This window comes from Dermacentor variabilis, chromosome 4 (assembly GCF_050947875.1).
Source record: "Dermacentor variabilis isolate Ectoservices chromosome 4, ASM5094787v1, whole genome shotgun sequence".
Classification (NCBI taxonomy): Eukaryota; Metazoa; Arthropoda; class Arachnida; order Ixodida; family Ixodidae; genus Dermacentor; species Dermacentor variabilis.
In genome coordinates this window covers 52,327,089-52,340,008 of record NC_134571.1, presented here as the reverse complement: position 1 = coordinate 52,340,008, position 12,920 = coordinate 52,327,089, and the positions used below count along the sequence as shown (strand labels likewise).

The 12,920-nt window shown below is 47.5% G+C and overlaps 1 protein-coding gene across 4 annotated transcripts in view; it reads left to right on the top strand.

The window, feature by feature from the left end:
• LOC142579142 (uncharacterized) overlaps positions 1 to 12,920 on the top strand; it is a 159,036-nt gene that overhangs the window by 96,116 nt on the left and 50,000 nt on the right. Inside the window, exon 1 of one of the 4 annotated variants that reach the window (XM_075689060.1) lies at positions 12,190 to 12,366. The exons of the other annotated variants lie outside the window; for them this stretch is intronic. The gene's annotated coding sequence lies outside the window, so the exon portion shown is untranslated. Of the gene's footprint in view, positions 1 to 12,189; positions 12,367 to 12,920 lie in introns of those variants that run through there. 4 annotated transcript variants of the gene reach the window in all.

Below are 12,920 nucleotides of genomic sequence, written 5' to 3'. Positions count from 1 at the left end.
AGGGGCATACGATAACGTATCTCACGAGGCTATTCGCGATGCTCTTGAGATGGTTGGCTTTGGGGACTGAGTTTCTCAATAGATCTCTAATTACTTATTTATTAGATCGTTCTTTGTGTGTACCGGCAATGGCCAAACCGCACGACACTACACCTATAGACGGAGGCATTCCTGACGGCTGAGTGCTAAACCCCAACCTATTCAACCTCACACTCATTGGTCTCGTTGAACATCTGCCAGCAGAGATCAAGATATCAATGTACGCAGACGACAGATGTGCATGGACTTCAGGTGGGACAGGTCCTCAGGCACGTGCAAGACTTCAAAAACCTGCTTCACTGATAGCTCTAAACCTCCGCAACCAAGGTCTTCAAATCTCCTCAGGCAAATGTGCAATGGTGCCCTTTACTCGCAAACCAATGATACCCTTTGCCATCTCTATAAACGGTCAGATCATTTCTTATGAGAAGACGCAGATTTTTGGGCATAGTCATTGACATAGATCTCTCATAGAGCCCTAACGTTCATTTATTTAAACATATATTTATCGCTTTGCCTGAAGCGCCACGAATGGCATTACAGTGTGTGTGGGGGAGGGGGGATATAGTACAATATCCTACTGAAACCTACGCATTTATACAGATGGATCAGCAACTCTCCAGTGTTCCTCTGGAGCCGTAGTTTTTCTAGCGAGGGCCACCACCGTCAGTTTCAAGGCGTGTCACCCAACGAGATCGACGGCTACGGAACTTGCAGCTCTTCGCACTGCACTTCGTCTCGTCAGCCAAGAACAACCTCGAAGATGGTCAATATTCAGTGACTCGATGGCAGCACTACAGTCTTTACTAGTAATCATCCCTGCGGAGCGGACCACACGAACAACTAGTATTCGAGATTACAGAACTAATACATACCTTGGCTGACAAAGGGCACAATGTGACATTTCAGTGGCTTCCAAGTCACTGCGGCGTCATAGGCAACGAGCACGCTGCTCGGTCGGCTCTTCAAGGCGACAGAGAGGAGTTGATACCGTTATTAAGAAGACTCTATTACATTCTCAAGAACAGACGCTGCAACGAAAATTCGTGTGCTTGCAAATGAAGCCATCAAAACTTTACGGAACACACCAAGCTTAAAGCATACACGTCTACACCGACTGGACCCATCCGTTCGACTTCGACCCCCATCTGGACTCTCTCGACTCGAAACAGCAGTACTTTGCCGACTGTGGCTTGGTGTCGCCTACACAAGATCCTTCGCCTTCCGAGCCGGTATGGACGACAACGCGGTTTGCAGACACTGTGGCGGCGAGGAGACTATCGAACACGTGCTTTGCCACTGTCCTAGATACAGCGTGCACCGGCTGTCACTAGCGACCGCGTTGGCACGCCTTGACGACAGGCCACTTTCAGAATAGTCAGTTTTGGAATGCCGACGTGAACTGTCGTCGCAGCAAAAGTCGGTCAAGGCTTTGTTGACTTTTCTACGTAACAGTGGCCTATTAGAAAGACTATAATGACTCCATTTCGTCCCTTTTCATATTTTTTCTCACACTTTTATTTTTGTCACGTTCTTCTTTCCGTCTTTACTTCCCCTTTTCCCTTCCCCTATAGTTCAGGTTAGCAAACCGGACGTTTTAAGTCTGGTTAACCTCTCTGCCTTTCTCTCATTTGCATCTCTCTCTCTCTCTCTACCGCTATTAAGAACAGATGCCGCTAGAAAACTTCGAATGCTCACCTAAGATACCACTTTCTCCGGGCAGAACACACGAAGCTTTCAAAGCAACCGGCTGCACCAGCTAGACTCTTCTTTTCGCCTTCTCCTTCGCATCTCAGCTAGGCTCTGCCGACGCGATGATTGTCGAATATGGCTATATAGGAATGGCCTTTTCGAAGTCTTTTGCTTTCCGAATGGGATGGGCAGACGACGCCTCGTGTTATGACTGTGGTAGCGAGGAGACTTTTCAACACCTTCTCTGTGACTGTCCTCGCTAAAATTTACAGAGCAGATCAATCGCAATCGTTATAACGCGCCTAGACCAAAGATCATTAACAGAAGAAACAATTTTAGAATGCCGACATCACAAGCCATCACAGCTGAGCAACGACGAGGGCTCTGTTGTAGTTTTTAAATGCAACAGAGTTGGACAAGTGGCTGTAGCCTGAACTGATGTTTACAGTGTTACAAGTGCTATACTGTGCTGTGCGGTGATTGTATGCAGTCACAGCGACCGACTGTAAGTGGGTATCTCCGCTCGATTTCTTCTTTCTTTTCTTTCTTGTCACTTTGTCCCCCTTTCCCTCTCTCCCTAGGGTAGGGTAGCAAACCGGATCTTCCATTCTGGTTAACCTCCCTGCCTTTCTTCTCTCTCTCTTTTCACGAGCTTTACAGCATAACCTCGCATTCTATTTGGTCGACAGAGGCCGCAAGTGACAGTGAGAGATAGAGAGAGAGAGAGAGAGAGAGAGAGTAGTGATAGGGGATCGAAAAACAAAGCGGTTAACATGGCTGAGCCCGAATCGCTGCACTGGAAAAGCGGAGTGAAATAGGAGGAGGAGGAGGAGGAGGAGGAGGAGGAGGAGGAGGAGGAGGAGGAGGAGAAAGATCCGAGGGCACCCAAGCACTTCTTAAGAGTTGTGAATGCGAAAGCATTAATGTCCACTTGAACGCCGCTGAGGCGGTCCTTCGAGTTATGAGCTCCACGAGGGCAAGCAAGTGCGTTGAAACGATTGGCACGTTTTTGGCCTCACCGAGACGCAGTTAGAACGCTGGCAAGAGCTTCCGAGTGCAAGGAACGCGCGGATAACACAGGCTTACGAGAGCGAGAGCAAGGGTGACGTGGCGTCACCGGCGATGCCTTCTACCCTCACTCAGTGCCGCGCCAGCAGGACCGTGTTCCCTTTCGCCTGCTCTGCATACGTCGAGGCTCGCGTTGGACGCTGGCTTGCACTGGCACGCGCGTTGGCTCACTCGTGACGCTGGCTTTTGACGCTAGCGCATCAAAAATTCACAGTGAGTATGAACGTGCTCACATGCACAAGCTTTCATCGTTCAGTCCGGAACAAACGGTCATAAACGCTCTGCGTGGGACATATGAGTCTAATTAGAATGGCAGGCAGTGCAAACCGTTACACATTAGAGAAGTTCACGGGAAGATGGATGCTTGAAGTGATAAATAGTACTATGAACAAGGAATGTCGCTGGAGCGAACATTTCGACAGGGGCACTGGTCTTGAGCGACTGCTTTGACGAAGGAAAGAAGTCCCCCTTGTCGAAACATTGACTCCAACGACATTCCTTGTTCAAGCACTTAATCCATTGTGACAAATGTACCACAGAAGAGACTCTAAAGACCTGTTGTGTGAATGGATATCATAAAGAGACCTGAGGCTTGGCCTCCGGACCGCTCTAAGGAAATTAGATGACGGACAGAACAGAAGATCCTGCGACCATGGCCTCGTATGCGTCGGCGATGTACAAAACTGTGAAGGCACTATATACTGCTTTTCTTTTCGCTTTTTTCTTCTTCCTTTCCTTTCTTTCTTTTCTTTTCTTTTGAGATCCGCCGTAAGGGAAAGTGTGTACGTGCAAGTACAGGACGACTGGCAGATATAGCTGTAGTCGCTTAATTGCCTACGCAGCGTCACTGCATGGTGTCCCCGCTCTTTCTTCAGTTTAACAAAGAACGCTTACGTATACAGTGCCTTCCACGGCCTTCACTCCATAAATGCGCGTTTTTTGAGCTGGTCGACGGGGGCCGGAAGTGAAAGTGCGTGCGCGCAGGCGGAGGAAGACGTGTGAGCAAAAAAATGCCACGCGGATGGCCTCGCGCTCTCCTAATGGTGGGACCAAAGAAAAGAAGCGCCACCGAACGGCCTAGACCATGACCCTGAGTAGAGCTCGCTGGGGGTGGGGTGGCTTCCTCCTCTTCTTTTGAGGAACCTTGGCCGCCCAGGAACATCAATAAACGTCACGACCGAACGAGAAGGGAGAGGAGGCAGGGCACGCGCGTTTTATACGAAGTGTGTCGAGGCAGCCCGGGATGTTCAAACAGTATACGCTGTCGAGCTTTACTTACCTTTCTCCGGTGTTGGTTATGTTTATGATATGCTGTATATAGCGTATATGCCTTGGCCGGCTATTATATGGGAAGCCGAGGCAGAAAGGCTTTCAGAGTTCTCTGTATACGCGAGTGTGCTTTAGACTCGGGGCACGGGAAAGTGTTCGCGCTGAAGGTCAGCTTTGTTTATCTATACCGCGGGTTGATCGTCTTCAGGTATATAAGATTTCTGGAACGATCGACAGGCTTGTGTGTACAGCGCCAATGTGTATGTTTTTCTTTTTCTCTCTAACATTTTATCCGAATGTGGTGAAATGCATGGAAACACCTCCCTGTGAGATGTGTGCCGTTCACATTCCCCTCTGAACCATAGGAAAAGGTTCACATAGGTGTGGTAGCGTGCGAACCCTTTTACAGTTAACATTGAAAGCAGGTGGGTTCCTTTACATGGAACATGGAACAAGGAAGGTTGGTTGTGAAGATACTTAATCGCATGGGGGAGAAATTAGGGGTCATCCGTTTTCACGCGGCTGACCGGGGCAACAAACAGCGCTTTCAGTTCTCAGTTTCCTTTTTTTTTTTCGCAGTGTCATAACTTATTACGTTGTATTTCTGCCACAAAGCTATTGATTCGCTGCTCAGTCTCCATGAAGCGCATTGCCACGGTATACGTATTACAAGTGCAGCCAGGCCAGATGCCTTGGAAAGGACGTGTTCAAATGTCGGTTGTAATAAGAAGGAAATGTTATACATGTTCTACTTTATCGATAGACGTTAGCCGGCGAAGTAACCTCGGCTCATAAATATTTAAATGATAACGCGTTCCCATAAAGTTCTGTACCCATGAAGTAAGATAGTGTGTACAGCGGCTACATAAAAATGTGTTCTTTCACAATGTGTTCAAAATAATGGCCTTGGATGCGGGCGTATGTATAATGGCGTATGGAGAATCGAATTAAATTCTGAAAACTCAAGAAAAGTCTAGATCTCAGAAAACAAAATTATCATAGAAATGGTTTGCTTGTATATAGATAGCGGTGTAAACCAGTACGTACACTTGTTGAAAAGATCGCAAAAAGCGCAATAGATGTACCGGCATGTGTGAACGACTTTAACTGGAACGCCTCTTGTGTGTGTGTGCCTCCGTGTGTGCGTGTTTTTTTTTAACGTTTTCGTATCTGTCCTCTTTATAACCCCTATATCCCATCCCCAGTGTAGGGTAGCAAACCGGAGACCGATATCTGGTTGACCTCCCTGCCTTTCCTCTTTCTCTCTCTCTCTCTCTCTCTGTTGAAAAAAATACATTATACGAAAAGTAGCTTTTGGCTTTCCCTTACTGCATGAAAAAGGCTGTTTTGTTTGTTAAAGAAATTGGCCGCTCGTCATAGAGCTTTCAGAACACCAAAATATTAAGCTTACCCTCCCATACTCCCTCTCGATATATTTGCAGACCAAATCCTCAACTCTTCTCTTTCTCAAACTTCGAACAATTTTGAAACATTTCATTTTAATGTGGTTTGAAGTTTTCGTCCTAAATGAAAAGAAATTAATGGTAGACGGGATGTTAAGTTAGGTCCCACTAAAACAACTCAGTGTTCAGCCACTAATAAATGTGAACGTATTTAGCCTGCCTGCTGGCATGAAGGACGAAAAAGAGTGCTAAGGAGGGAGGGGGGCTACGTAAACGGGATCTGCGCTGAAAACTATTCTAAAAGACGGCTGGGCCATTGGCAGCTGAAGAAGAAAACGTTATTATATGATGACATTACGAATCCGAGTCGCCTTTGTTTGTCACGAGGTGGCCCTCCCCGGTGGTGTACTGAAGGGTGCCTCGATGTCCTCCTCGCTCGCCGCTCCGTACAGAGTGGAGACAACCGCGGCGTCTACTACGGCGTTGGCCACGCGAATGGCGGACGCCGTACCAGACGGCTTTGGCAGACGCCGTAGGGACGCGTTGCCGGCGCTCGTGTGTATCCGCCATTCGTCGAGTCTGGCGCGAGTCTTCGGGCGATGCGGTCCAGCTCTCCCACGTGCAATACATGCACGGGGAGATGCTGGCGCGCGTGATGATATTGGGTGAGGAAGGGTGCAGGGACGTTCCCAGTATAGGCGTGCACCGCGCCAGGACGCTTGCCGTAGGCCTGAGAGATCTAGAAACAGCTTAGTGTATAATCTTGTCGTCGTTGTCATCCATTATCAGCAGCAGGTAGGATACAGACGAGTATGCAACGAGCATGAAAGAACCGTAGCCGAAACTATATAAATGCGTAAAGCATGCGTCGAAGCGGGCTGGGAGTTTATCTCTGCTGGATCTTGATGAAGATGAATCGCTCGTCGAGCATATTTCTTGCGCAATATGTTAGGAAACATAGGATGAGGATGCTTTAGTCTTGATAAGGGCGAATTTTCTCAGCACGTGTTCACATTGTTTTTTTTTTTTCGTGGCGAAGTGATGCGTTGGTAATATATCTCGGTTCCTAAGTTACGCAGTAGGCTATACTTGCATGTCGAATTAGACTGAACGTATTGGGCGACGATTTCACTATGCATGTGCTTGTGTGTGTTGCGTGCATGCGTGAGCGTGTGCCGGGACGGAATTAATTTCCTAGCGCTAACGTTCTCCCCTTCAGTTTGTCGTAACAAGCACGCGCAAGTTTGGAAAAGAACTACAACCTAATCTATTTTGCCTGAAAGGCAAATATGCAAGCTTGCGCAAGTTTCAGTCGTTATTAAATCCATTACTTGGCCAAGTGATTATGGGACATCGCCTTCCTGCTTCTCGTGGATAATACCTACCGTTTCCCCAATATTTCCGGAAGTAGAGTTCAATCTATTACAACCGCTAGCTTTATGCACAGCGTTACTGCAGTAATGAGACGGGCATTAGACTAATTACTCGAACAAACTGTATTAATTGGACAGAACACAGAGTATAGGCGGGTTCATTGTGCGTAAATGCCTGCCTGAAAAGGCTATTGATCCGAGGAAATGAATATTGTACACTGTTTATGTAACTCAGAAACACGATCATAATAAGAAGGTTAAGTGGACAAAACGATTGTTTGCACGATCGAAAAATATCGATTGCCCGTCCATGCACACTTAAAGCAAAGTACGGGGGAAATTTTGGACTGCGACATTTAGACAATGTTCTCTTTTTACGTCGTGTACGTAACTTGAATGAATTTCTTGCTTTTTTGTGCTTAATGCATGGCTAAAGGCTTAACAAACTATTGTTCCGATGGTAAATTGCTGTTGTAATGAAACATGAAACTGACCACATACGAAAGGTATACAAAGATGATCTCTGGAGCTATGTACGAGTCATACATAGATAAGAAGTGCACAGGCAAGATGGCTGGTATGTAGATATATCTTGCGCAGGCGTAACGTCGCCAATAAATGATGATCGTCTCATATACGTTAACGTCACCGATATGGAGTAGCGTAACCTTGCAGTTCAGCACAATGCGTTGGCGGGCTAGTTCGTGCGGATCCATGAATACTTGTTTAGCGCAATACAACGGACACAAGAGAGCGGCTTGTCATGTCGCTTTTCTCGTGTCCGTTGTATTGCGCTAAACAGAAAGGAAGGAAGGAAGGAAAAGGCGGAGAATGAAAGGCAGGGAGGTTAACCAGTTTAGCTTAAACGGTTTGCTACCCTATACATGGGAGCGGGATGGGGGGATGAAAGATGGGGAGAAGAGATAGAGAGAGCACATAACACGGCACACACATTGTTAGTTACAGGCTGTCACTCTTGCGTGGTACGTGACATCACCAAGCGCACCAAGCGCACCAAGCACACCAAGCAGCCAGACCAACCGGAGCAATTGTCAATACGACCTGCCCTCTTTGATGCATCTCTGTATGCTAACTGGACTCCGCCGAAGTGAGGCCACCCTGCTTTATCACTTATGGCTAGGGGTGGGCTTCACAAAATCTTACTCGTTTCGCATTGGAACGGCCGACAACGCTCTCTGCAATGCATGTCTTTGCGAGGAGACGCTGGAACACATTCTGTGCGGCTGTCCTGAATATAATGTTCAGAGACAGTCCCTGGCGTCCGTTCTAGCGCACCTTGACAATAGACCATTGTCAGTTGCAACTATTTTCACATATCGCCGACAGAAAACATCGCAGCTGAAGGCGACGAAGGGACTACTTCGGTATATGAAGGAGACGGGATTGCGCTAAACAAGTATTCAAGTAACCTTGTAGGCTCCAGCGTAGCTCCTTCGTCGTGTCACTCTGTAATATTTTCGCGTATTGTGCCGGTTGGTTGGCGCAGGAAATGTTCTCGGAAATAGCTATAGGTTGTGTGTTTGGCTCCTCAGTTACAAAGAGAGAGATAACAATTAAGAGATAAAAGGCAGAACGGTTAATCAGAGTAAGTGTCCGGTTGGCAATTCTGCATTCGGCGGAAGGAGAAAAAGCAGAAAGTATGAAGAGAATATGAAGGGCTTTTATCAATTCAAGCATATATATGCATTTTGGCATTACGACCGTGTACGGCTCAGACGGGGAAGATAAGTTGATACGTAACTTGCTTTATCCACCGGTTCCCGACATCAGCTGCAGCACCGACTGTATCAACATCTGGTCGAAGCACGGATAAAATGTGTGTGTGTGTTTTTTTTTCCTTGTGTTCGTTAAAGAACGAAAGCAGGATGTGAGAAATTATCTCATGACTTTCTCCTGAAAAATTTCATTAAAATGACTTTCTTCCAAATTGAAAGGTCAAAATATGCGAGATAGCAACATTTACACGCGACGTCAGCCTTGATGCGATTACCCACACCTGGTAGCGCAGTGGATATGGCACTGCTGAGCTTGAGGTCGCGGGTTCGATGTTGGCTGCGGCTGCCGCATTTCCATGGGGACGAGATGCAAAAACGTTCGCGTACTTATAAAATTAAGCGAACGTTAAATAACAACAGGTGGTCAAAATTAAACTGGAGTCCCTCATTACGGCGTGCCTCATAATGAGATTGTGGTATTGGAACGTAGAAACCCATGACTTATTTTTTTGATTAATTGATGCCAGTGGCAACTATAGGTTGAAGCGCGAAACTTAGGAAAGGTTGTTTCTTATCGCACCAGTGTGTTCTCTTCTGTAATATAAATATGGCCATCTACAACTTTCTTTTTCATTCACAACGTGCAGAGATTCCTCGAAGAATAGCTTATGCGTTTCTATATACTACCATTTAGTGTTCTCAATTATAGTGTGCCTTTAAGGAACCCCAACTGGTTCGAAGTTTATCCCGTATACCGTCTGTTATAAGAGAAGCCCTGCACAGATTAGGTAAGCTGTGTGACTCGGAACGCCATAACTCATGCAACGCGAACAGAAAAATTTTTAAAAAATGGGGGAGGGGGGTGCTTTATCCATAGTCCTAAATAAAGAAACGAAAAAAGTATTACTGCAGGTGAAAATGGTCAACAGGAAAGCCACCGGTAAATCTCAAATGTACAATGTGTAATGTCCGATTTTTACAACATGTGTGCGGCCCCTACAATGTCGCAAAATGTTGCTGATTAGAAATATCTCAATGCACATTTTTTTTTTTGTCTCTGTACTTTATCATACCACACTTATCTAGCCGTTGCCATCAATAACGTTGCGATTTCTCAGACTGTGAACGCAGACTTTCTTTAGAACTCCTGAAAAGAAAACGTCTTATCAGTTTCCGCTATATGCAGTTAATGAGGCACTTTGATTAGGTGGTGTTCATCTTTGGTCTCTTTTTTTTTTTAATTGAGATTTTCTTGTCTCTGCACAGGTAAATTATTTTTCTGAAGCTGGTCGCAAATAACCCGAAGCAAGGTCATCAGAGTAAATCACCAGAAGCTAATGTTGCTGGTTTCTGCGATATTCCCCCATTTATATAGAAAGGGTGGGCGGAGGGGGGGTGGGGTGTCACATTTTGCCTTTGATTTGGATTTAAGGCAAGCTATATTGAACACTACTCCACTTTCGGTGGAAGTGGCATAATTAAAACGTTGAAATGGTATAGAGCGATATCCAAATCGTCGGGTGTGGTGGCACTACGTTAGGTGGGCTCCGTTGTTGTATTGGCAGACTACGATGCGTGCTGCCAATTAGAGCTTCTATGCCCGGCTAATTAAGACTCGCACAAATCGTAAAATAAAATTTCAGATGACAGTGCATTAAAGTTAAACGGAACTCACGTCTGTTTTCACACAGACATGTACGCAACGGAAATTAAATTATTATAACTTAATGAACGTAGTTGCAGTTCGCCTCCCCGATACCTAATCAACAGACTCAATTGCCTACATTTCGTCCTCACAGTCTACTTTTTTTTCTACCGCGCAAAGATATGGATGTCCATGTGTGGCGAAATATGGACGATAAATAATAACTGGTTGCTGAAAAGAAAATTGTTATCCCAATTTACAGATAATAGGAGCAAGCGTTATGATATTGAATGAGATAAGGAATCCAGTAATAATGTTTTCGGTTGTTGAAAACGGTTTCTGAGTTCGCGCACCATTTCCCTGATAGTCGTCGTCGAGTACCGACAAGCTGTATGCGCGTGCAACATTTCGCGCCTAATATTTACGTAACTATCGGTCGCTTGCTAAGCCTCGGCGTCAAGAAAAGCTTTTCCTTAGGTCAAAACTCTGAATTCTTGTTTCCTTTAAGAAGCTTGCATTTATTTTAAAAAAGAGGCACTACTCCTTGCTAACGCACATTTCAAGAAGCAGCATCGTTACGATTTCTAATTATCGTGTAGACATACATTCCAAGATTGAGCTTCTGGATTCTTTTGTTCAATTCCATTTATATTAATGTACCAAATTTTATATTTACGGCAGTCCTTTGGTTTTGTTTATTGAACATTATGCAATATTTTGTGAGTATATGGCCACAATTATGACCTTCTTCTCTCTCCTTTCTAACAGTGAAGTCATCAGCAGCAGCACCGCCTGTTCAAAACTATGACCCGTGATCTCCATTATCTCTGAAATTTTGTGGCCCGCAGCTACACTTCTGCACCATAAAGAATCTATGGGTTAGGATTTTGTTTTACTTTGTTGTCCACCTAAAATACTGAAAAAGAGCTTTGAAGCCAGCTGATTATGCTATTTCTATCGCGGGCGGTACATGTAGTAACAATGTTGACACAGAGGCTGCAGATTTCGCGGACCTGTAAGCAAAACATGCACTACGAGCATACTATATACCAATGCAATGCACAAAAAATGCGTACACTGGTACACGCTCATGAGCAGAAAGCACTTTCGATTTTTACGTAAGTATCGCGAAACTTGAGCGGCGTGCTTGTTTTTCTTGAATCAGTGTACTAATTGGATGACCCGCACTAAATCCGGTTGCTCCAACTTGCATAAACAAGCGGCAACGTGTTTATCGAAAACAGCGTCGTGTTTGTTCAAGCTCCCTTGCACTGTAGAGACGGCCGAGTTTCCCTCCCACTTAGAGCAGTTTTATCCGGCATCGGTTTCTTCGAGAAGGCAAACGAAAACAAGAGCAGCGCGAGGGGTCAGGTCGCATCGCAATATTGAAATGAACGCGCCCAGTCGTGGCTCAGGGCGCTCGCGGCTTGTACAGAAAGAGAGAGCGTGCAGGTCGAGAATCTCGGCGTCGGCGCGTCGTTTGACCGCTCGGCCACGGTGTCACTCCCCCCTCGCCCCTTTACTTTTTTGGCGCCCAAATGTGGAGGGGGGCAGGAGGGGGGGCTGATGTTTGCCCCCTCTTTCGATGCGTAGCGGAGAATATCGGGTGTTATGGGGGAGGGGGGGAGGTGAGAGTGTCGACCCCCACGTGGTCGGCGCAGAGAAGCAGCGCGGCGCTCCTCGGTTTCCTCGCAAAACAAGCCGCGGTGCTAATTGACGCCCCATCAGTATGCAAACGACGACGTGCCCGTTCTCAACGGTCGGCCGCCGCTCGCGATCGGAGGGCCGCGGTCTCCCATTGGCGGACGCGCGCGGTCGGGGCCTCCGATTGGCCGCCGGGGCGCGGGCGGAGCGCTCGGATTGGTTCGCCTGCCGGCGGCGGTGCGCGGCCTCCCCGCGCGGGGTGCCCCCCGGCGCGGGAGGACCGGCGGCGGCCTTGACGGCACTCGCTGCTGTGCTGCGGGCGCGCGCGTCACGCTGGCCGCGCGTTCTGTTTGTCTCTCGTCGGATGTGGGCCCGGCCCAGCCGGCGGATACCGCCGCGACGTCGACGTGCCACCGGGCCGCCGTGAGGAGGAGGCTCGCGCAGGATTCACCGCGCTGGTCGCCGGCATGCGAGCTGCTGCGCTCCTACTGCTGCAGGTGAGAGACACGCGCCCCGGCTGCTACCCGTCCCCGCGCACCCTGTACGTGGTCGTGCTTCGCCTCGACGTGTGCACCTCAAGTTGCGTGTCCGTATCCGCTATCTGAACCGCCACTGTCGTGGCGGCGGCAACGGCCGACGACCCTCCGCGATTTGGGCGCGCTTATCGCTTCCTGCTCTTATGCGCGTAGCGTCGACTCCACCAGGCAAGTCCTTCGGCTTCCCTCTCCACGTGTCGTGTGTGACAGAGTTGATCTCTTCGCGTGGCGTGCTTACTTCCGGACTTGGTTGCTTCCTTTCTTTTCGTTTGCCGGCTTCTGCTGTACTTCGGTCGAGCTTGTCTGAAGCATACATATGTCATGCAACCACCACGTGAGATGGTTGTCGTTAGGCCAGCCGGTATACGCGCACACCAGCCATTTTGGAAACGCGCATCTCTTTTGAATGAACAATTCCAAAAGTGTCGCAGAGACGTATACGCTTCTATAGGCGGGAAATAACCGACAGTAGACTCAAATGTCGTCGACGGTTCGTGCAGCTGCCGTGTGTGCTG